Raw genomic sequence first — 24856 nt, 5'->3', positions numbered from 1 at the left:
AATAAACAACATTAATGTAGTGGTACCGATACACTTGCCCTGGTTTGTCTAATTCATGTTATTTTTATACCAAAAGGACCTGAATGACCTTTGATTTCATTTAGATCGTAAAATAAGATTAGAAATGGTTCAAGAAATCTTAAATGACCTCAAATAAGTCTAAAGGATGAATGGAACATGAGTGATTGTTTGGTTTTAAATGTTGCATTCCTTGCTCGAGTCTAGATTTGGACTTGAGTAAGGGATGTTACACTTAAATTATCCTCTATTATCCAAATTGGCCCATGGTGTTTAAATTTTTTTTGACATGTTGCATTATTATAATGCATCAAATAATCTTATTTTATTTTTTTAATATTATGTATATTATATTGATTAAAATGTAAAAAAATCATGTATGATATATAAATAATTGAAAATTCAAAAAATCACAACATCATTTTTAAAAAAAAATTCTAAAATATATAAATTTAAATCTTAAAAAGTAAATAATATATAAAATCTATAAAATGAAAAAAGTATTTAAATTCTAGAAATTGAAAAAAACCTTAAAACTTTTAAATATATATATTTTAGAAATTTTATGATAAATTTTATTTTATTTTTCAAAAATACTAAATTCAAAAATACAAAAAATGAATAAAACATTCAAAAATAGAAAAAAAGTTTAACTAAAAAATATAGAGTCTAGAAATTAAAAATTGAAAACTTTTAACTTCAATTTTAAAAATTAGAAAAATTTAAAATATAAAATTTCAATTCTAATAACTTTCAAAAATTGCAAAGAAGTATATATATTTAAAAATAAAGAAAATATGAAAATATTTAAAATTAAAAAATCAATTAACAGTAGTTAATGGTTGATCAACACTGGTCAACCATCTATCAAAGTGAAAGGTATATTTTAAAAATATTTAATTTCTTAACATTTACTATTTTATTTTTAAAATTTTGTTAATAAATCTAAATGCCATGTGACATATTATAATTGGTTGGATGTGCCACATGGCACATTCTGATTAGCGTCACATGTCAACCGATTTTAAAAATGTTGTTACAAAAATTAGGTAGAATTAGATAATCGAATGATATCTTAAGCAAGAAGATGAGATGAAAAAAAAAATTAAACACCAAAATAATTAAAAAATGTCGAAAGCATTAAACTTTCAACTTTGTTTTTTCTTAGTAGAAATTAACACATGTATTTATCTCTACAAACATGTATTTTTCTCTATAAATATTTGTGGGGTGTATCTCGCATTTATTGGGCAGTTTGTAGGCATTAATAAATATGGAGGCAAAATAGGCACAATGTGAAGGATATTGACGTCGTGACGAGGGGCGATGTCACAATGAGAGACGTCGGGATGTCATGACAACGCGATGAGTTCTCCAATTGATGGAGAGGGCAATGTTGAGATGAGCATGCATGGGATGTCATGATGATGTGACGTATTTCTCAAATAATACAGTCGTATTTTGACAACCAAATAAGATTTCTTCTCCCAGTAGAACTTTGATTACTTCAGGCATATTTTAGTTATTTTAGTCCTTTAAACTTAGCATATTTAAAAGGGCCTTATATCCATGTTTTGATAGGGCAAAGAAGGATGTAGTGCTACAAGGCTTTTTTTTCTTTTTTGGGCAATAAGATATAGTTGCAAATGAGTTTTGGTGAGAGTTTTTGTGGTAACTATGAAGAGAATTTTGTACCCCTTTTGAAATAACTCTATGAGAGTTAGGGCTTTATTTTCGGAGTTTGAGTTTATACGTTTAGTACATTTAAGTTTATTTTCTCCATATTGTAATATTATTTGTTTACTCATTTAGTGAAAAGTTGAAGTCACCTTTGCCCGTGATTTTTATCCTTTTCAGAAGAGTTTTCACATAAAATTTGTGTTTTATCTTTTTTACTTTTTCTATTTCATTATTTATACGGGTCTATTCCAACTGTATTCTTATATCTCAATAGCTTAACTATGGTTTTTCTTAGTAGAAATTTTCTAATTTTCTTTTTTTAATTTTTGCCACCTTCTTTTCTTTCTTAACCCTTACTTCTCTCTTTATCTGTTTTGAGTTTAGCCCTTAGAAAATCTGTTTCTTTCTTTTTCTTCATTAACTTTTATGGAGAAGAACAGGGAGAGAGCTGTAAATGAGATTTGTTTATGGATTTTAGTTATATTGACAATTATAGGATTTGAATTTCGAACATATTTCTTTTGTAATTTTATGTATTTTTTTAATTTTGTAAAGCTATAGATTTTCCTTTAAATTTATCTTCTTTAGTTAAATTAAATAAAATATTTAATTTCGTATTTATAATGATTAAGTGTATTAGAATAATTATATCTTCAATTAAATTAGAAATAAAATAAAAAATGGATGAACATGAAAAGTGACGCAGAAGATATTATTATGTTTGACTTGAATTGATTCACCTAATAATATATCGTCATTAATGACGACAACTATAGGAAGGAATCCACCTTTTATTTCTCAATTAGCATTAGTAATAATTATTTTTTAAAATTGATTATAAAATGATATTTTAGGGTTTTGATAACTTTATTACCATTACAGGAAAATATTTTAAGGACTTTAGATTCGGTTATTACCATTTTAAAATTCTTTAATTAAATTTAATAGTTTGATATTTTAAAATTAAAAGAATTAGCTTACTCGTGATGTAATAAAAATTACTTTGAAAATGTTTATTTAATTTTTTTAGAAAACACCTATTCGATCTTGCCATAATAGAATAATTTATTTTATTGGAATAGTGTTGTTAAAAAATAGCTAAAATATTGTAATTGAAGCATGTTAACAATATTAACTATTTAGACTAGTTAAAAACATTATAAAAGTAGGACCGAATTATGTTAAAAACTAAAGTATATGGATTTAGTCTAAGTTTTAGCCTAATAGGGCCAGAATTGAAATTTGATTATAGTCTTATAACATAAAAAGAAAAGAAAAGAAAAGTAAGACAAATCTAAAAGATGTGATCGCCTCTAAGACTCTTAAAGTACTCAAATTATATATAATCATATAACATTTTAATAAAAATTTAACTATATTAACTATTTGGACTAATTAATAGCATTATGAAAACATAGTACCAAATTATGTTAGAAAGCTTAAATCTCAAATTTATGTATAATAGAAGGACTAAAATTAAAATTACGGGTGGGTGTCCACTTGTCAGTAGGACCTTCCTTTTATATATAGGTATATATAATAGAAGGACTAAAATTGAAATTAAACCATTTAAAAAAAAAAAAGAGCATGAGTGAATATCCTAGTGTAAATAGGAGGAAGATCCTTTGGACATTCCTTTTATATATAAAGGTATATACATTACTCTCTTAAAATAACTACCCTTATTTTTCTAAAAAAGAAAAAAACTTTCTAATTTTTTCTTTCCTCGACTTTGTGAGTGATATAAATTAGTTTATTATAAGTAAATGCTACAAATTACAATAAAACATTAATTTTTATATTGCATTTAATAAAAAGTAATTAAATTAAATATTTTTTATTAGCAATGACATTTCTAAAATTCAAGACTTAAATTAAGATTAACATTTGGTACATTTCTAGTAAAAAAATTATTCTGCTAGTGAAGATGATTTTCTTAAAACATTTTATTTCTTTATTATTTTATTACACCAAATTATTTTATTTAACTTAATTTATTTATAGCATATTTGTTAAATCGATTAAATAAAAATAACACAAAAACGGTTACAATTTTCTAAATTTAGTTATTTCAAAACAAAAGTTAATTACTTTACAACTCCTTATACCTAACTTATTTAAAGAATATTGACAATTAAAGACTAATAATATTAGCGTGTTCAAATATTTGGTTTTTCTTATGTAGATATATCCGTACAAATCAAAATTTAATGGTGCTTTTAGTTGGTTAAATATTTTTGGGCAATATACTTTAGGAACAAATATAAATATAAATAAATAAATATTTATATTTAAAATATTAGATACGAAAAATCAATAAATAAGATTATGAAAACTAGAAATCAAATAAAAGAATCGAGTTTTACCAGATGTTGAGACCTGTTTTACACAGTTTTTTAAAACAGATTCGACTGCTCCTATGGTACTTAGAGAAACGTTGGTCCACTGTCTCCCAGGATATAACAACAAGATGATCGAAGCAGTAGCACGTCTGCAAGGATCAACGAACAAACGTTGCCTTCTTCTATCACCGAAACATTGAAAAATATGGAGAGGAAAAAGAGAAGAATTTTGGAAAGCAAAATAAACTCAGTATGAGAGAGTGTTAAAAAATTTTGAAGAATTCTTTAGGCTTTTATATACATTCAATATGGAGGAATTTTGGAAATATCTATGAATAAAGATACAAAATCTGCATTAAATAAACAATTAAATCAATTTGATTAAATCAAATCAAATTTATTGGAATCAAATAAAATCAAGATAAATGTCCTTTTAAAAATAGATTATGTATTTTTGTTGAGAAAAAATAACTTTCGTGTTGGGCTAAAATATTCGTAGGCTCATTTTGGGCCCAACTGGTCCTATTAAGGAATGCATTGTTTCCATCCAATAAAGCAAATGTCAGTAAAGTTCATGACAACCAAAGCTATGAGTACCTTGAAGGAAACTATCTTTGTAACTGGAAAGGAGGTTTTAGTAAAATTAACATATTCTTCTTGATTAAAACCCTTACCCACCTTGCCTTGAACCATTCTATACTACCATCAACATTTTCTTAATTTCGTAAACCCATTTGCAGCTAATGGGTTGCTTACTAGGTAGAAATGGTACAATAAACCAACTACGTTAAGCTTCTAAAGCCTAGATCTCTGCATCCATTGCTCCCTCTAAACAAGCTATTCATAAATTGATTTAAAAAACTTGGATTTTTACAAGAATCAACATTAGAGAGCTGATTGTAGAAAATAGGAAACAACTTCTTAGAAATGTGTTATTGAATAAGATATTTGTAAGTAAAGTTCGTATTACAATGTTAGTTTTGTAAACATTAAATTTGTTGTGCCAATAGGATAAAAAAGATTAAATTATTGTACTAGAAAGTCACACTAGGTTTAATTCCTAAGAAAGATTGGAGGGGTCACAAATGGTCCCACTTAAAACCCAAACTCTTAGATAGAATCTCCCTACATTTTAACTTAATGGAACAATATATCACTACAATTGTACCATACAAAATATTGAAAAATAAATAAAAAGTGATAAAGAACACTAAAAGTTTAATGAGGTTTGACAAATTACATATACGTCTTTGAACACTACCAAATATATTTCACTGCAAAAGATACAAGTGGAATATTACAAATAAGGAGAGGGAAAACATTGTCTTATGAAGAATATGGAAAGTTTGGGATGATTTAAAGATGAAGAAACAACCCCTATTTATAGTAGTACAAAATCTCCATAACTTTGTATTTTTAGATGTGGGATTGTGCTAGTTCAACAAATCTTCACCTTAGTAAATTTCCACAATTTTAATTTCTTAGAAAAACAACATTGATAGTGTTTTCAAATTTTAACCTTCAAGTTTTAACATAGATCAAGTCCAAACATAGTTGGAACTTGATTGCATTCACAACCTTAGTCATTATAATGGTAGGATTCTTAATGGTTAAAATTTTCTGGATTTTTATTCCACCTTCTTCTAGAATCTATTGTACAAAATAATAACGAACATCAATGTGCTTTGTCCTTGCATGATAAACTTGATTGTTTGCTAATAGAATAACACTATGACTATTGCAATGTACTTTGACATATTTTTGCTTAATTTTGAGTTTACCAAGCAACCCTTGAAGCCAAATTGCCTCTTTTATAGCCTCTGTGATTGTCATATACTCTACTTCTATAGTAGATAAAACAACTGTTGATTCTAAAGCAGACTTCCTACTAATTGGTGCCTTTGCAAGAGTAAACACATAACCAGTAGTTGGTTGTTATTTCCCCAGATCATCAGCATAGTTTGAATCACAATATCCAACTACACATTGATTATCCTTTATAACCCGAAAGAGCAAACTGTTATAGTGTCAACTCATACTACTTTCCTTGAAGAAAGCTACATGAATGACTTCAAACCTCAGAGTAAAGAGGTACTTGAGGAGCTTTTGGAAAATATAAAAAACCTTACGGAAACAGTTCTAGAACCAACTTCTAATAGTAGACCTATAAATGATCAGTAGCATAGGGTCTTTCGTAGGCCTGAATTCTTCTAATTTGGTAGAAGTGTTTTTAACACTGAGTCTACCAAATAAGAAGATGATGACCTACTCACATATGACCAAGCGATGTTGAGTGCTGATTCCAAGCTTTAGGAAATAACTATGAAAGCTAAGATGAACTTTATGTATTTCAACTCAGTATAAGAACTTGTAGACTTGCCAGAAGGGATAAAGCCCATAGGGTGTAAGTGGATCTTCAAAAGGAAAAGAAATGCAAATGGAAAAGTGGAAACTTATAAGGCCAGACTTGTAGCAAAATGTTATACTCAGAAAAAAGGTATTGCTTACGAAGAAAACTTTTCTTTGGTTACCATGCTCAAGTTAATCCGCATATTACTATCCATTTTGATGGCTCTCAATTACGAGATATGACAAATGGATGTCAAGGCAGTATTTTTGAATGACTATATTGAAAAGAGCATCTACATGATGCAACCCATTGGATATATAACTAAAAGAAACGAGTATAAAGTTTGCAAACTGCTTACATCCATTTATGGACTTAAGCAAGCATCTCGCTCATAGAATTAAAAATTTGATTAAGAAATTAAGACTTTTGGATTTGAGAAAAACGTAGATGAACCTGGTGTTTACAAATGTTTAGGGGATGAAAATGTGGTTTTTCTCGATCTATATGTTGATGACATTCTATTCATTGGAAATGATGTAGGGACATTATCATTGATTAAACTCTGGTTAACCTAACAGTTTAACGTGAAAGACTTGATATATGCTAATTTTGTTCTAGGTATTCGAATCCTAAGAGATTGAAAGAACAAAGCGATAACATTATCTCAAGCTTCATACATAGATAATATATTGGAGCATTATGTAATAACTGATTTGAAGAAAGGAAATCAAACCTCTGTATTGTCATTTCATCTCTCTTTAGAGAACTGTCCTAAGATAGTGGAAGAAAGAGAGAACATGAGAAAGGTTCCTTATGCTTTGGCAATAGGAAGTCTCATGTTTGCTATGTTATGCACACATCCAAATATCTATTCTACAATGGGGTTGGTAAGTCGATATCAAGCGAATCTAGAACCAAGGCACTGACAAGCAGTTAAATATATACTCAAGTATTTATGGAGAACGAGGAATTATATGCTTGTGTACTTCAGAGGAGATCTTACTCTTATCGGATATACTGATTTTGACTTCCAAATGTGTTGAGATTTAAGGAAATCAATATTAGACTGTGCTTTTATCCTAAACGGTAGATCTATAGTGTGAATAAGTGTTAAGTAGGGTTACATTACTAACTTCACTATGGATGGTCGAATATGAGGTACAAAAAAGCTATGACACTATAATGGTGTGGATATAGCTAAACCTAAAAGAAGCCACATAATGACATGAAGCCACATAATGACATAACACATTAAGGAATATAGTAGTGTTTGACGGAATAGTCGATGTAGTCAAAGAACGCATCTGAGGACATATCCTGAGATTTGTTTTACCAAGACTCTACTAGCTAAAGAGTTTTCTGGAAAACATATGGAGGGGTATAGGAATGTGAAATATGACTCATCTACTTCAATAGGGCAAGTGGGAAACTGTTGGATCTAGTGCCCTGAGTGTAGTATTTTCATCTAAGTACACTTGTAATTTTTTCAAACAGAATGGTTAATAAAATTATCTATGAATTAAATTAATACTTTATATATTCTCCTCACATGGTTTTTGAATGAAAAGTAAAATGGAAGCAAATGTTGCTAATTAGTTGTCTACTTAGCGGTATTACGTGGTCAGATCGTAGTACAGAAAGACAACTTGTATTAGTAGACAAACCTAAACATGTCCTTATTCTAATAAAAAATGAATAGATCATTTGAAAGACTAATATGTTGTTTATCAAGTCCAATTGGGGAGATGCCTTATCTTGGGCATCGGAGTGGATGACTCCTAGAAGATAAAGACATAAATGTAACCGACTCGACTGAAAGTACATTGGACATAACCCAAGCAGAATAGGTTTTAAATTCGTTTGTGGATTTATTCACTTGTGATGTTTATAATGTGACATACTTAAATCCTAAGTAGATGGTATACTATGTATGCGTGACTCATACACTTTGATGTAAGTAAAAGCCTAAGTTCAAATAGATAAGGAACTAAAAGCTGGTGAGTTGGTTATATGACTTTTGTAGTATGTAGTGTCATTTACAACAATAGAATTCATAGCCCAACACATAGGTAGATGATATCCTCTCGTTGGCATTACATGGTTAATGAAAAGTAAACGTGGTCAAGAGTCATTTGTCTTTGTGATAGATTACTTGATCACTATTTGATAGTGATTAAATTTTTGTAAAAGAAAATGTAATGATCACTATGAGATAAAATAGGGTCACATTGAGAGGACGAATATTATCCCAAAGAGGTTAAATATATCCTATAAGGGTAATACATTTATGACTAGGTCATTAGACGAGCACTGAATAGTTGCTTTCGTAATGGTATATTGTTGATGAGAGCTTAGTCACGATACTGTAGTGGAATGGCTATTGATAACTCAAGAAAGTTTTGAGAGATTCTTGTACAATTGAAACACATGAGGACAATTGCACTATTGAAGGCATTCTTCTTGATCTTTCCATAAAGGAAGCCAAATCATGATAAAGAAGACTTGTTACAATGTCCTTAGATCTAGAGTTTATGATATAATAAAGGATCATATTATTAGATATGATCTATGCACAAAGAATGTAACATCCCATACCTAGCCTAGACATTAAGACCAAATCTGGAAAGCTACATCACATTATTTTAGAAAAACCTACTTTTTAACTATTTAAAGTTTGACAATTGTGATCATATATAATTAAGTCAATATAGAGTCCAGTTCATAATCTAAAATCCAAAACACATAATAGTATAAATCCAGATAAAACATTAATAAGAAGTAAAGAGATGACCGAACTCCCACCACACCAACCTGCCTAAGTTTGTGAGTTACCTGAAATCCATACAACATTATGTGAGTTTGAAACCCAGTGTGTGTAACTTACATTTAATAATGATCGATAAGCTACAATTATAATTCCAGTTCTTGTAAATCATCCAGTACTTAGAATTAGATACAGAATAGAACAAAGTAAGTCGAATTCAGTTACATTATATGTCAGATACAGATGCATGACATATCAAATTCAAGTGCAGAATAAATCAGATTCAGATACAGATTCCTAACCTCATCTGTTACACACCATCTCCACTTATCCCAACACATGATATAGGGTATTAAGTACCCATCTATCCCTACACACCTCGTAGTGACTATATGTCACGTTTTAGAATACTTACAACATAGTTGCCAGATCAGAATGCAATAAATCGCTACTAGATTCAACATATAATTAATTAGTCACACTTTCTTCTTTATAAAGTCCCAAACCCAATCCTGATACAATCTAATAGATGCAGATATAAGTATGTGAGGTAACAAATTTAGATTATACCTAGTTAAAATAATGTACATTTACTCGCTTGTCTACAATGTCATCGTTATGCATGTAATAATAGTTTATATAGAAACAGATTATCAACTAGTGGATTTATAACCCAAATCGGGCATACAGGCCCTACGGTAGGCCTACGTTCATAAAAAATAATGTTTATGGCCCTAACGAAAAATTTAAAATATTGGTTTGTATGCCTGTGTGATTTTACACGACCTAAATAACTAGCTCATGTGGTTCCACACGACTTGGAACACGACTATATGAACAACCGTGTACCTTACACGGTCTAAAAAATACACGTGTCACTTGCTCGTGTGGTTACAAACAGTGTGTCACACGGCCTGGACACATGCCTATGTCTTTGGCTCATGTGGTCTAAAAACGCAAATAGTGAGTCACACGGCCTGGACACACGTCTATGACCTTGGCCCATATGGTCCATAGGGGTAAACAGTGAGTCACACGGCCTAGACATATGCCCGTGTAATGTACACGGCCTACCATGCGGCCTGGCACACGACCGTGCGGCATCAATAGCCATGTTTTTTGGCATTCGAAGTTTGCAGGAAATCGAGTTTTCGGTATGCACCTAAAGTAGTTTTGACGTATAAACAACAAAGTGGAATCCCGAAGCCTAATTTAACCAACTGAAAACAAATTAAACAACTACTACAATGTAATTTGCACAATTTAACCCTTATTGAACTAAGTCAAAAACCTCAACATAAACTTTGAAGAAAGTTAACACTTACCAACAAATCAACAGCGACCACTTGAACAACCTATTAGAAATGTTGCCTCCAACGCCTACGCTTAAAATAAAGAAGGCAGAAGACATTTAATCACAAGAATTCGCCTCAACAAAAACGAATTTATATCGATAGAACATCCCGACACTTATAAGAAATTCATAATGAGATTTACACAATTAACTTTCAATCAACAATACGACAAATGTACTTACTTGAATATACTACAAAGGAATTAACGACAACCAACATGAAGGAATGAACCAAGAAAATTTTAAGAACAGGAAAAGAGGAATGGAAATCAGAACAAAAAAAGAAGAAAGAAAGAAAAAGAAAAGAAAAAAAATAAAAGAAAAGAAAAGGAAAGACCATTAAATTTTTAATGGTTAAAACCACTAATAAAAAATCTAACAACAAGCAAAAATATTTCCTAATGCACATGCTGAGATTCTAACATAGAACCAAAGAGAATACAGAAGCTTAACCAACAGGTTCATTCTTGTCATGGTTTTGCACATAATTAAACTAAATTAACTATCCAGGGGAAAATGCTATGCTAAAATAAATAGCAAAGCTTTCTATAAGTATAACTTTAACTCCTGACCTAAAACACATCAATAGAACACATAACCACATATACAGAGACTTAATTACGCTAATATTTCTTAGTCAAACATTCAAACTTTGGGGCGTTACCCAAGAATATCAATAAATGGGCGAGGGAGAGGCCCATCAATGAATCCATTTTTATTCTTGGTAGAGAGAGATATCAACATTGATCGTTTCCAGATATTGTAATTATCCTAAAAAAGGGTTGAACTATTGGACTGATGAAGATATATAGAATACTACCATAAGCCAATTGATCGAAGAGATTGGCATTATTATGTGATGGGTTTGTCATGATGATCGATCAAGAGAATAAGGAAAAAAAAGAAGAAACTATTAGGATGATGAGAAATTGCAAGAAAGGAGAATAGAAAAAATGTTATAACTCATTTACCATATTAGAGATTAAGATTGAAAATATTTTTTATAATTCTTTTATGGGTAAATTACACCAACAATCACTCAACTTTGATGCAGCTAACAAAATAGTTGTCTGGTTTCAATTCAATTACTCAACTTTTAGAAAATAACAAAGCAATCCTTTTAACCACTTTTCATCACTGACGTAATAGAAAAGTGACACGATATTTAACGAAGCCCTTGTTGTCATTAATTGGCTAGCTGGATGATTAACATCAATTTAAACAGCCCCTTTTAGCACTAGTTTAGGGTTTAGGTAGTAGAAGAAAAAGAAGAGAGAAAGAAGAAGAAGAGGATAAGAAATTAAGATGTCGACCTCGTGACTCGATTCAAATCCCTTTCCAAGGACTGGACTTACCTCATCTCGACCCCAACTTTCACCGTCGACCATCTCCGCCGCTCTTATTCTAATCCAGATCTCATCCTCCTCTGCTACAATACCTAGTCCGATTTCAACTTTGGGATCTTGTTAATTATTGACCCGGCCTAGAATTTCACTTGTCGGCAATTGGCTGCCCTTTTGGAGGAACCACTTCCTTTGTTCCCGAAAATCGTAGGTTCAATCGATTGTTTGTTTGTCTAGATGTTCCCCCCTTTTTTTGCTTCAAATTTTGTTTTATGCAACTTGATAATGTTGGCAATGGAGTTTCTCCTTTTTTGTTTTTCTTCTTCTGATTTTGTTTTGCTTCTGATTTTGTCTGAATGATCCCCTTTTGTTTATATCATATCCCAGACATGGTAATGTTGCTTTAGAGGATTTTCCTTTCACTGGTTTGGTTATGGGTACTTATAGTTTGACCCCAAATTGTCTCCAATCCCATTTCGATATGGCTTTTAAAGAGTTAATGACTTTGGGAAGTAGAAAAAAGATAGTCGAATCCCAACCATGGTGGCTCTTCTATTGGGGTTGAAAAAGAAAAAAAAAAGATAAGGTGGTGGTGGTTTGGAGGTCAATGATGGTGACAGCAAAGATGGTTGTGGCAGAGGCATCGACGACAAGATTCTTGGGATGGAGAAGAAGAAGCATAAACATATTGGGCCCTTTACACACAAAAAAAAAATATTGGGCCATTTATTAAAAACAGAAAAGGAAGGACGAAAAAAAAGTCACGCAACTTTGCCTCGTCCAACGTGGCAAGTTAACTGGGGACGTTAACTAGTTAACTAGCCACGTCACTTGCCCCGTTAGGTCTGTAACGAAAAATATTAATGGGTGACTGAATTATCACTTTTCGATAACATTAGTGACTGTTTTGTTTGAAAGTTGAGTGATTGAATTGAAACCAAAGTGACTATTTTGTTAGTTGCATCAAAATTGAGTGATTGTTGGTGTAATTTACCCTTCTTTTATTTCATATAATATGCTAGATATAGAAAGTTATTATATATAGTGTTCGGATTTGTTATGCTAACAATGTACTTTTTTTACAAGCAACTTTAAAAATTACCTTGTGTCTATTTTTTAAAGTATTTTTAATATTTTACTATACATCTATAAGACACTTGTCAATGATTTGACCTAAAGTCTTAAAACTCTACTAACAAGGTACCAAATATTTTTCCATGAACAAGTAACAAATTAATTTTTGGGTGGAACAAACTTATCGATTTAAGTTAATTAACTAAACTAACCAATTGCATTTTTATTATATGTCTAAGATTAAAATGTTATCATAGTATAAAATAATTTCTTAAACCTAAATTATTAAAATGTTATCATTTGGTCTGACATAAATTATTTATTTCATTATAAAATATAAATATTAAATAAAATTTATATTTTATTATTTATAAAATATATAAATAACTTGTTATTTTCATAGATAGAAGGTAGTTATAAAAGATGTGACTTGGTATGCCAATGATGTTAATCAAAGAATTATCAAAACAATGACAGCTGCTAGAAGCCATGATATAATATTTATATTTAAAAAATTTATTGTTTTTGAAGCTTATAAGCAAACAATAAATAATAATTTATAAATCTAATTATATATTTTTGTTGCAACTCATCAATCTAATTGTTTTTACACTTTATTAATCAAATGGCAACTCATAAGATTCAAGATCTTTGATGAAAGATGTGCACACTTTTATTGACTAAATGAGCATTTCTATGCAGTTTGAGGGCTACTAAAAGTGGGGCTACTAAAAGTGGAAAGAGAGTGGGGTTTTTCAAGCCTTTTATCGATTTGTCTTGGGTAAAGTTGAAACAATCAATCAACTCTTCAATATACTAAAAATCTTGATCAGTAAACTTAGATAATTATTAGCTCAACTTTTATGCCACTTTGGAGATCAATAAGGACATGTGTCCCAACTACTATTGAAAAGAAATAAAAAATTATTAAGATTGAATAAATCAATTTAAAAGTTGAGTTATTTGTTTGAAATGATATTTGAACAAGTATTTTGTGATTTGAGCTAGTCCGGCGGAAATTATCCCGACCCATGATAAATCTATGCAAGATCAGCTTCTACCACAGTGCTACAGATCCTCAGTTTTGTGAAATTAATGAAGCTTGTTGCTTTTATGACACAATCAGCACTTAAAAAAGAAAAGGGAATGCTTGAGGTCTTTGCATTGATGATATCAAATGTAGATATTATATTATATTATATTATATTATATTCATGTAATTTTATAGAAATCCCAATGACATTTTTGAAAAGTATCAATCAAATATATTATAGATCCTTATGGAATATAGTTGTTTTCATGTTATATTTGTCTAAGCTCAACTTGTTCAAATCAGATTTTTACTCCCTTTATTTAGATAAATATTTTGTAATAGCAAACGATAGAGTTATTTGTTTAACTTCGAAAGATTTTTTTTCATGATATTTTAGAAGATTCATATAACAATAATAGACTAAAAAATAAGTTTCAACCAAAAATAATCCGTGGTTAAAAATGGGTTTGGCCTTTCAATTACATGCATTAAAAACAAAATTATCTAACAAATATATTTATAAAATATTGATATAAAAATAAGGAATAATATTTGGTACATTGCTTGTGGAGTTTAACATATTTCTTAAAACTCCACAAGTAGAATTAGGGGTTAACAAGTGCCCTATTGGGTATAATAAAATGGACATTATGGAATAAAAAAAATTGTTAGTATACCAAATACTCATCCTAAAAATAAATGTAGTTATAGTTCAAATGATATAAGATAGAGGTGTTAAAACTTAATGCCTTGTTTGGTTATCTAACCTAATAATACAAGGAAAAGCTTAATTATTACATAAGTAATAAAAAGTTTGCCATAATATAAAGAATAATTAGTATAAATCTAAACTTGAATTAGAAGGAAGTGTAGAACACTAGTAAAGAAAAAGACCTCTTCAAAATAAGTAAAAAAATTTCCTTCTAAAAACAAGTCAAGTGAGTTGCTAAAAATTACCAAACTAAGCTAGTTTATTATTTACTCGTGTACTTAAACGTGTTGTAAAATAATACTATAGTAAATTTAACATTAGTGTCTAAAATGGAAACCCTATTATGTGTGTATTTTTCTATTTTTTATATAAAACATATAAAGAGATAAAATGCCCTCAAAATAACATAATTTACTTTGTAAATCAATGATATTTTAGTCATTACCTAACTGAATTGGTGCTAAGTTGATTTGTGACACTAACTCAATAAAGAACTTAATATATAATGTAGAGATTATATTATATTTAGTTTATATAATATATAATATTACAATATAACCATTAAAAAAGACATTTAAGTTATTCATATTTAAAATTTTAAATATAAAAGTAATAGATTATATAGAAATAATATATGCAATTTTTAAAAATGATAAAAATAATATGGGAGCTTTGGAATGGGTCTTCAATTATCCATTTAAAAATATAGGAAAATCTAGATAAAATTTTAGACTCGTATTTAGATTTGAGTTAAGTTAGGTAAGAGTGTGTGTTTATATGTGTATATTGAAAGTGTTGAGTTGCTTGGTAGTTGTTAAGTCAAGTTGCAATTAGATGAATAATTGAAAGAATAAGAATACATATGGACATAAGAACTGGTTAAGCAGTTCAAAAAATTTTCTTATGTCTACAAAGCCTTGCTAGAGAGTAATCCACTATCAATATAATACAAGATGTGGTTTAAGTTTAACTCACCCACCAAGTTGCTACCTTACTTCTAAACATTCATTGAGAACATTCCCATGAAGACTTTCCCATTGAAAGCTTAGTTACAAGCTAAAAATGAAGCAATTTGTTTACAATGTGTTGGATTGAAAATATGTTTAAAATAAGTACATTTGGGCCTCTTCAACTTGTTCAATATCAAGCAAACAAGCCTTCTTTAAATAGGCATTATAAGCTTGCAAATCTTTAGTTAACATGAACAACATATCTCGTAGAATTGTACTTTAATTAGACTTCTGTATGGCATTAAGCATGTAGTGATCTTTAAGGATTGGACTCTTATAGAAACTGGATCTCGTCATATAAGGTAACTCAATCATACATAATGCCTTCAAATAAAGTCCTTGCTTAACTAATTTTTGACAAGATCAATTCATGTAATTGCTTCTCAAAATCCTCAATGATTCATGTGGTTTGTGTCAAAATATGTCAACCATATATGGAAGGTTACACGATTGTCTGGTTGCAAAGTGAGTTACAACTCATAGTGCAATAGGCACTTATAATACCCCGATACCCGACCTAATCATTGTATCCAAGTTACAAGGTGTCACATTTGATGCCGAAGCAACTACAATAGGTAACATCCAATTCAATGTTAATATTCATTTAAATGCAAGTAATACATACTAATTAAACAATGTATTGTCTTTTTTTAACCTTATATGAGCCTACAAAAGCTATTCTATTAACCCAAAGTCACAATGTAACTGTTCGTCATGACCTCAAGGTTAATCGTCGTAATGTGAGCTTTGTATTGGTTCTCGTTGCGACATTAGGGGTACGTGTAACACCCGGTTAATTTTTAATTTACTTGAAATTTAAGAAAGTTAGGATTAAATTGATAGGATTAACGAAATGTTAGGCTCCAGTGGGAATTTCAAAATTTTGATGGCTAAATTGTGATTAGTTGGATCTCAATTCTGGTTTAGCTAGATTAGAACCAACTTGTTTTATAATGGTATACAAAATGATTAAGGATGAATGATTGTGATGACCGGTGAAGATCGCTCCATAAGAGTATATATATAAGTGTGTGTGGAGACGAAATTTCTCAATTCTGTTTACACATTTTCTCCCCATAACATCATCTTCTTTATTTGCTCTGGAAAAGAATAGCATATAGCTGAAAGAAGCTCTGCATGTGGGAACATTTATGTGCATTGAAGTCTAGTAGGAGAGAAATTGAGGAACTAGTAAGCTTCTTTACCTCTCTATACTCGTGGATGGAAGAAAGAAGTAGAATAATAACTCTTAAAAGCTTTTGTATAATGATGAATTCTAGGTTTTAAGGGTTTAACACTTTTAGTTTAACTGATAAATGGTTGTCATGCTTAACTTCCAGGACAAGTGAGGCTTTGGCATTCGAACAAGCTAAGTTGACAAGGATAAATAAGCTGTGTAAGTTTCTGTACATTGCCTTTGGATGATAGATGAGGTTGAGTGACTTGCATGTATCATATTGATGATGTACTGAGGTTGTTAATGATATGGTGTGTATATGGTTGAAGAATGAGTAGAATGTGTGTGTGCACAATACTGTGTAAGCTTTAGCTAATCGGCTCTTGATTGTTTTATGGTAGATAATGATAGATAATCTGGCGTGATGTTTGTTTAGTGATAAATTGTATGATAAGCTTGAATAACGTATGCGTAGTGTGGTAGAAAGTGTTGACGGGTTTGATGAAGTTAGAACTTGGGAATGAGAATTTTTGTTAGATATCGTCATACAGTGTTGTTAAGTGTAAATTGTAATGTGCGAAGTTCCAGGCCTTATAGATGGGACACTACGATCTTCGAGCATCAAGGTTAGGAATAGAAAAATGAAGGAATGGGCAAATGAATAGGGAAATAGAATTCCGTGAAGATACTGACATACGGTGTTGCTAAGTGCAGCTGTGATGTGCGAAGCTTTGGGCCTTGCGGGGGGGACACTTTGGTGTTCGAGCATCAAGTTAAATGATAAATGAAATTATATCAATTGGTCTTTCAGGGCAATACAGTGATGACAATTATTAGGTTCCATAAAACAACATCGCGATAGCAGTAAACTTCTCTAGGCCAATAGTATGATGACAGTAAGGTCTTATGGGGCAACACATCAAAAGAGGTTTGATATGTAAGACCATAGCTCAACTATGAAAATCAATGTAGTCTGTTAAGATAATAAAAATAGGATAGTCCATCGAGACATTAAACATGGGGTAGTTCGCTAGGACAACAAACACAGGGTAGTCTGTCAAGACAATAAACACAAGGTAGTTCACTAGGACAATAGATATGGGGTAGTCTGCTGGGACAGTAAAAACGTGGTAGTTCACTAAGATAATAAAAATGGTGTATTTCGTTGGGGTAGTAATCATGGGGTAGTTCGTTGAGATAGTAAAAATATGGTAGTCCATCGGGCCAGTAAAAATAAGGTAGTCCACCGGGATAGTAAACACAAGGTAATCTGTTGGAACAGTTACACGGGGTAGTCCATCGAGACAGTAAACACGGGGTAGTCTATCAAGACAGTAAAATTGGGGAAGTCCGAAAGAACATGAAACATGGAAATCACAATTAGAAAGTCCACAGTTCAAGAGGGATGCCAATGATTAAATTAGAGTTCGTGGTGTGACTGGTGTAATAAGTCACAAGTATGAATGAGCTGGGTGTGCATGAGGGACATAGACCATTGGGATATTGAGAGAATTTACTAAAGGTGATGATAAATGGGGCCAAAGGAACATCCCAACCTAGTTAGGATAAAAAGAGGAAGAGACTACTTAAATAAGGAGGTATACATAATATACGTCAAAACTAGTCTGTCAGGGAAGTTATGGATCTTACATGGTTTATGCAGACATAGAATAAGCTCTAATAGGATGCATTCATGAGTCATAAGTCGACGAAGGCTCCACTGAAAGAGTAAATAAGCAGATAAGGGCCTTTTTGGGAGGAAGTTATTGCTCAAGATTGAATGGCCATTAAAGTTAGTTAGAGAATTGTAAAAAGCGGATGTTTGTCGGGACCATGAAAAATGGTAGAGATTTTGTTGATCTACCAAAGGAGGGATTGTATGTTTTATAAAGCCTCTTTAATGAATGGGATGAGTGCTTTAGTGTTGTGTGATGGGCATTAGTACATCAAGGCAGTGAGGATATCGTATTCTGGTAAAGACCTCAGCTATGGCAATTACTTTGGTAGTCGCCAAGTGACGCCAATTGAAAATAATAAATGTAAGTATCAAGGAGATGGAACTATGAGATAATGATAGGGATAAGATTAATAGTGAATATGGTTAAAACCAGACCAAGGTTTAAGTCCGCTAATAAACAACTCAGAGTGCATAAGATATGAGGTTTGTTAACTAAGTTCGTGAATCCTCCTATGAAATTCAGGGAGTTTAATTCTAAGCCAGAAACCTCCAATTTTCTTAAATTCTAGATGCCTATCTCATTAAGTTCTTTCGAACTTATAAAATTTCTATTTAAATACAAGATAGTTAAAGATTTTGGAAATCAAGAGGGCCAAGCCAAGCTCAAATGAGAAGAAGAGACTGTCAAAATCTTTCTATTTTTCTGAAACTCTTCCCACTCAGCATCAGAAAGATTCATCCTATTAAAGCCCAGACCCCCGTTAATGTATTGGTGTAGACTACTAAAGTCCACTCAACTCACATAAAAAGGCCCACGATAATTTATGCATGAAAGATGTAATTGAACCTTAGCTTGGGAAGATAATTCGAAATCCTCGCCATAGTTTCTACTTTTTATTACTCCAGAGTTTTATTGTTTTCCTTCTGGATCCTCTCTAAGTTCGCCAAGTGGTGTTCCTCTTGCGCTTTGATATAGTCCTCAAATTAGTGAACCTTACTCTTAGACTCTATTTTTAAGGAGTTGTATTTAGGCTCCCAACTAGAGGCAGATTTGACGAACTCTTGAATTTGGCGAGATGCGACCTCTTGTGTTTGGAGGAGTTGGGCCAGACCCGATATCAGGAGGCTAACATTACCTCTAATTGAATTCGCTTAGTTTTACTTTAGCCACATCAATTACGGATGGCCCAGCCAAGCAAACCACACTACTCCACCTCGATTTGATAAGAGTCTGTCAACTCTAAGAGAGATGGTTTATAAGTATCAAAGGAAGATGGGAGAATACACTCTTTCAGTTCCTAGCGCAGGTCTCCCCCATCGTTAGCTAATTTTTATTAGGAAAAAGGGAGGCTAACACGTAGTGAAGTGGTCCTTTCGTAGGAGTAAACTTGATGTCTCTCCATAAGAAGTAGGAGGTTACCTTGGTCTGGCAGAGAGAGATAGTGGTGCAGAAGGCGTAGTTTGGGAGTGGACTAATTAGGCGGACCTTGTGCAAGGAAAGTAATGTCCACTAGAGTGGCGGACACAATTTGAGTCTCGTAGTGAGGCAGGAGGATCAGCGAATTAAGCTCCCTTTCAGAATTGATTGTTTACTTGCCTCGTTTGTGGCGGACTAGCCTACTGCCACCATTCTCTTTGGTACTTCGAGAGCCTCCTTAAATTCTCAGCCTTTTACGGTTGCTACCACTCACTTCCACCCTTGTATTAGCAAAATCAACGGCCTTCTGTGCCCTCTTTATGATGGCATCGACATCCATACTACTCAAAGTTTGAGATGAAGTGGATGAGTGAGCACAACTTGCAAAATAAAAGTTAGGATCAACCATACGATGAACAAAATCTTTATTTAAGAGACTCATTAGCAACCACTGCAATGGACCAGTGACGCACGCGTTGTCTACAATAAGTGTAAAAAAAGTTTGAATGTTCTTTCTTCCTCCCAACTAAAGTAACAATTAAGTCATAAGAAGCGTTGTAGGGTCACATCGTGTGAAAAGGGTGTGCAACCCAAGAAATAACCTCAGTAATAGTATCTGAGGGCCTATAACCATTTGGGTTATGATTCTTTAGACATAAACGAAAGACAAAAATGACAGTAATAAAACTCTCCAATACGAGAGATCTCAACTTTAAGGGATCAACTTTATCCTTCATGACTTCATTGTCTAAAGGTTGCCTGTGGGTACAAATAGGTTCGGGAAGAATAAACTATTGGGTTGGGAACCCGAATCCACCCCTCAGATTGCACCTCACCTGAATGAATTTATTTTTGTAAAGGTGAATATGGAAAGCCTAGTTTCTGATAATTGGGTCACACTACTGGCGAGTACTGAAATGGGCCAACACAACAAAGGTCTCTCGAGAGGTTCACTTTTAATTTAAAAATTCACTGGAAAACACTAAGGATGGATGGCTCGCCCTTCAGGCTACAATCGATAATGTAGGCCACCAAAGTTTACCAAGATAAGCCGACGATGCTAATATTTAAGTTTGTTTTGTGTTAATTCAAATATCTAAGTTTTTTTTTAAAGACTTCAGCTGAAGAGAATAAGGCAATGAATATTGGAAACCTCATCAAGTGAAATTATCAAACTGAAAAAATAAAAGTTTCTTTTTCTTAACAACCATAGGACAAAAAGCAAAAGACTAGTTTTGGCAAGAAAAAGTATTCTAGATCCTTAATAGACTCTTATTCTGCAAGAGCTCCCATTGCCCTTGTAGCAAAAAAGGTATCCTTCGAAGTGAAGAATGGCTTTCCAAAGATATGCTTACTGTTCTATCTAATACCCTAAGTGTAGTATATTTGTCATGTATACTTGTATTTTTCAAACAAATTGGTTTATAAAATATCCATTGATTACATTAATATTCTTCATAATTGTCCTCAATGGTTTTTGCATGCAAAGAAAAATGGAAGCAAATATTGGCTCAGTGATTATCTAACATTTAACTAATACTAAGCAATGTTACATGGTTAGATTGTAATACGAAAAGACGACTTGTACTAGTAGATGATCTAAACATGTCATAGTTTAATTAGAAATGAGAAAACCAATTGAATGACTAATATGTTGTCTATCAAGTCCAATTAGGGATATGCTTTGCCTTAAGCATCGGAGTGAATAACTCCTAGAAGATAGAGACATAGATGTGACTGACTAGACTAATAGTACATCGGACATGATCCAAGTAGAATAGATCCTAAATCCATTTATGGATTTTTTCACTTGTGATGTTCATAGTGTGACAGACCTTAATCTTGAGTGGATGACGGACTATGTTTGCATGACTATACTTTGATGTAAGTAAAAGCCTGAGTTCAAATATGTAAAGAACTGAAAGTTGGTGCGTTGGGTATGTGACTTTTATATTATGTAGCATTATTTACAATAGTGAAATTCATAACCTAAGAAATGAGTAAATGATATCCTCTTATTAGCATTACATGATAGATGAAAAGTAAACGTGGTTATGAGAGATTTGTCTTTGTGATAAATGATTTGATTACTATTTGATTGTAATTAACTTTTCATGAAGGAAGATGTAATGATTACCATGAGATAAAAAAAGATTATATTGGGAGAATAGATTTATCCCAAAAAGATTAAGGATATCCTATGAGGGTAACACACTTATGAAAAGTTAATTAGACGAGCACTTATTAAGTAGCTTTCGTAATGGTATACAATTAATGAGAGCTTAATGACAATACTTTAGTGGAATGACTTCGTGACTGAATAAGTAATTAATAGGTGAAAAGCTGAAATTTAATTATAAATTATTTGAGTCCTAATTATATATGTCCAATCGATCCTTCTACTAGCTCGTTGAAACTAGAAATGAATAATTGCATGTAGAACAAAATGGATAGAAATATATGGAAAAGATGAAAAGAAATGGGATGCATTTGCAAATAAATGCGTTTTCTCACCAAGAAAAAAAATAACTTGAGAATTAATGTAAGATTTTTGAATTAATATTAATTATAATTAAATAATTGAAGTTTAAAAGTGGAATTAAACTTAATTAAACATATGAATATGTTGAATAATGAAATTACATATATTTCCTAATAGATTCTTTTACGGTAAAGTAGTTATTATTTTAATGGAATTAAAATTGGATTGATAAAATTATTTAATTGAGAATTAATTTACTTTAATTAATTAATCAAATTAATTAAATAAATAACATTTATTTTGGGAAATAGAATATCAGATTGGGTTGGATCAGATTATAAAGTGTTGGGTCAAATGTCTAGGAAACACATATAATTGGGCCCAATACATGAGAGGTTCAATTCCCCTTATACAATAAGTGAAGGGTAGTGGCCCTAGTAATATTTACTAGGGTTTGTCGCCCACCTCCTACTCTAGTTAGAGTAGGAATGAGTTTTCTATTAAATAGATATTATTTATCAAGGACTTGTTCAACCGGAATTCTTATACCTCTCCATATAAATAGATAACACCGATTAACCTAGTATGCACACTTCATAATTTTTGAGTTATCATTATTCTACTACAAAAGTAGTTGTAATTTATTTGTTTAGAATGGATTCTATTTTCTGGGAATTAGGATCTTTGTTGGTTTCTATAAAGAGATTACTTTCCTACTGAAAGTAATAAATTTATTTTTTCTATGATTTGGTTCATGTTGCTCGAGCCCCACATTCGACACAATTTGTGGTACAAGGATAATAAAGAAGGTTATTCAATTGAAATCTAGGATCAACTTGATTTCTTCTCACACAAATTATAGGTACTATTCGATTAAGGTTTATTGCTATAAATATCATAAATTTTTTAAAACTTTTACTATAACCATGGAACCGTTTTCTTAATCAATTTTTTCCAACATTTACCAATTGACTCTAGTGATGTGCTTGACACTATGTCCTCAAGAGTGTGGCTACTTTACCACCAATGTTGCCTCTTACACAACAAAAAAAAAAGTTTAATTATTAATTAGCTTTTAGGGCCAAGCTTGCAATGTGATATCCCTCTTATAGAACCAGGAGAGAAAGGCAAAAAAATAAAGGAACTTAGTCATGTCAGTCCATAGCGGTGATATTTTATTGGAAAGATACTTTTGTTATCAGGAGTTTCTGTTATATGTTGAGCAAGGTTTATAAGATCATACAAAACCCCATGTATAAGAAACTTTTAGAGACTTTACCCATCCCGACAACATAGTCTTTAAAAACATTGCTTGTAGAAGCCTTAAATTCCTCAATGGCTGGTAGCCAATATATGATGTTCAATTGCCTAAAATAAAGACAAAGGGTAAGCGCAAGAAATTGGATAATTATTAAAAGTAGTTATTTGATTCCATGTATCTTACATCAATCAAAGTAGGGAACGTTTCTTTCATGTAAAAGGTTACCAAAGTAAGTTTTTCCTTCGTCTTTAATAGCCAACCAAATATAACATTGTATATTAACGGTTGATCAACAACTAAGAGTTCTTCTATAACCTTGGTAGTGTACCTCCAATCGTCTATAATAACAATGAGATTAATCAAGCTTTTCACTTTAATAGGTTGATTAGAGAAGCGAAAACTAGGGTTCTCCCTCTTTAGTTCTCGATTTGGTAAACCTATCATTTGGAAGGCTTTCTAGTGTAGAACCACTATTGCATTACCACTGTCAAGCAAAATTCTTTTCACCTCATAGTTACTAATAGTTATACTGGCCACTAGAAGATCATGGCTATCATCATCAACAATCATTCCTTCATAATTCTAGTTTAAATCCACTAGCCATATTTCTTTTACATAAAATTTCTTCACCGATAAGTTTATTGACATGACACTCCTCACACTTAGGTGAGTTTTTAATTTAGGCTTAGTGTTGACCCTCTATTATGTTCATTTTCCTTTTTACTAGCATTTTTCCTAGTGTTTTGTTTTGCTTATTTTGCCCTTAAGGTTTTGCTTCATGTTGTGCTTGTTGGCGAGTTGGTTGTTTGGTGAATTGTGAGAGATGTACTCTTCTGAAAACTATTTCAATGGTGTTTTAAGATAAATGTAATATTCCATTTTGTGCCCCACATTTCCATAAAATTGGAATCTTTTTTAAAATTGCCTTATGTGCAAGCTCGCCTTTGTTAGTGGTAGGGATTCATGGATTCTATCATTTTCAACTTCATTTGAGATGTAAGTCTTTCAACTTCACTCAAAATGTAAGCTATAAAGTGTTCAAAGGGGAATAACTACTAAACCAGTTTTAAGAAGTCCTTGTAAATCTAATTTAAAAAAAAAAAGAAAAAATATTTGTAATGAAATTTAATTTTTTTTTTCAATGAATAGGATTTGCTTGTG

Source organism: Gossypium arboreum, chromosome 4 (assembly GCF_025698485.1).
Source record: "Gossypium arboreum isolate Shixiya-1 chromosome 4, ASM2569848v2, whole genome shotgun sequence".
NCBI classification, from domain to species: domain Eukaryota; kingdom Viridiplantae; phylum Streptophyta; class Magnoliopsida; order Malvales; family Malvaceae; genus Gossypium; species Gossypium arboreum.
The sequence above is the reverse complement of the archived record's forward strand: the minus strand, read 5'-3'. Positions refer to the sequence as shown.